Source organism: Brassica oleracea, unplaced genomic scaffold (assembly GCF_000695525.1).
Source record: "Brassica oleracea var. oleracea cultivar TO1000 unplaced genomic scaffold, BOL UnpScaffold01492, whole genome shotgun sequence".
NCBI classification, from domain to species: domain Eukaryota; kingdom Viridiplantae; phylum Streptophyta; class Magnoliopsida; order Brassicales; family Brassicaceae; genus Brassica; species Brassica oleracea.
The window spans coordinates 1-2,197 of record NW_013618026.1 but is presented as its reverse complement, the minus strand read 5'-3'; positions in this window follow the sequence as shown (position 1 = coordinate 2,197).

Sequence of the window (2,197 nt, the reverse complement as noted above, 5' to 3'; positions counted from 1 at the left end):
TATGTGTTTTGCTTGAGGACAAGCAAAAGGGTAAGTCTGGGAGAGTTGATAGACCATGGATTTGACCCATTTTCATCCATGGTTTATAAGTATTTTAATAACTATTTATTATATTCTAGAGTCTATTTAGCATATTTATAGGATCAGGAGTGATTTGGAGGAAAGTGATGATTTTGGAGCGTTTTGGAGATATTTGGAGTAATCAACCGAGATAACCATCGAGCTCGACCATCGGTCAACATTGAAGATGAATAATCGATCGATGTTCACATCTTCACATCGATCGATAGCGAAGCGCGCAGAAAGCCCGTTTGGTCTCAGCCGACTTAGAGCGTAAGTCTTCGCAAATTTACAATATTACCCCTGATCAGTTTTAACATAATTATATAAGCTTTGCCAACATGTTAGAGGCAAAGTGTGCTTTCTTGTTTTACTGATTTTACATCAAAGGTTTTCTAGGATTTTTAGTAAATTAGAGAGAAGATCCAAAGTTATATGTGATTGGAACTCCATTAATATCTATCAATTATTCTAATGCAGTTTTCATACCTTATTGCAGTCATGAATTACTTGCCCATGTCTGAGTAGTTCTCTTGTTAGATTTTAGGGTTTAAATAGGTTATGAGAGATTAGCCCCAACTATAGAATGCTAAGTTGTGATATTAATCTTTAGGATTGTCATTAATGCCTGATACTAGATTAGCTACTTAGAACTTGCCCTGGGATTGTTAGAATATAAGAGATAGCTTTCATGTCATCCTGAAACCATTCTAATTGAGCTAAGACTTGCTAAAGTAAGGCGAGAGCTGATCTAGTGAGCTCAGTGAGCACATTCAACCCGCGCATTAACGGTTGACCAATAGCGTCGATCGATATTCAAATAGAATAATCGGTCGACGTTTCGAATAGTGCATCGATCGATATTCATATGGAATCATCGGTCGACACTGGTCAATAGACGAACCTAGAAAGCAAGAGCCTAGTGGTTTGTTTATAAGTGTCAAGCTCTACAATATCATGAATGCAACTTATTAGACATCCATACGATTATAATTCCAAATTTCCTAAATAAAAACCCTAAGTCTAACTATTTCCTTTTAAGCACCAAAACCTCAACCAATCAATTGAGCAATTACTTGCTCAACAACTGCAAATTTACATTTAAATCATTTAACCACCTAACTTAACAATTCTGATTAGATTCATTATGTTTCCTAGCTCCCTATGGATTCGATCCCTAAGCACTATAACTGAACCTCTTATTTGAGAGAGTAATTCACTCCTTAGGGTAATTTGAGTGAGATCAAATTTGGCGCCGTTGCCGGGGACTTGGTGGCTACAACGATTAAGGCTTGCTTCATCAGAATTCTATAGGTAAAGGATTAGAACAAGAATTGGTGGCTGCAACCATTAAGGCTTGCTTCACAAATAATCCTAGGATATTGGTGGCTAAAACCATTAAAGCTTTATTCATGGAAGCCTGTCAAATCTTGGTCAATGATTATGCAATATAAGCAGACTTTGACTCAGAGAGAGAGAGGATAGGAACTATTGTTTACCTGCAGGTCCAGATACTTGTTTGAGCATCCTTGCATACTGTGATCGATACCTCCAATGTAAAGCCTACACTTTATTTATGTAAGAATTGAGGTTGGTAGAGGGGATTGTCAGACATGATTTTCTAAGTTGTTGACTAGATGAACTTGGTTGCTAGACTAGGATATGGTATAGTGTGCTTCTAAGACTAGGACTGTCTAAGGTGTTGATTCTAAGTTTGAAATTATGTGAGTCCCTGCTGTTTTCAAACCTCTTTCAGAGAGACTGCCTATGTGTTTTGCTTGAGGACAAGCAAAAGGGTAAGTCTCGGGGAGTTGATAGACCATGGATTTGACCCACTTTCACCCATGGTTTATAAGTGTTTTCTTAACTATTTATTATATTCTAGTGTCTATTTAGCATATTTATAGGATCAGGAGTGATTTGGAGGAAAGTGATGATTTTGGAGCGTTTTGGAGATATTTGGATTAAGCACCCGAGATAACCATCGAGCTCGACCATCGGTCGAGATTGAAGAGGAATAATCGATCGATGTTCACATCTTGACATCGATCGACAGCGAAGCACGCAGAAAGCCCATTTGGTCTCAGCCAACTTAGAGCCCAAGTCTTCGCCAATTTACAAGATTACCCATGATGAG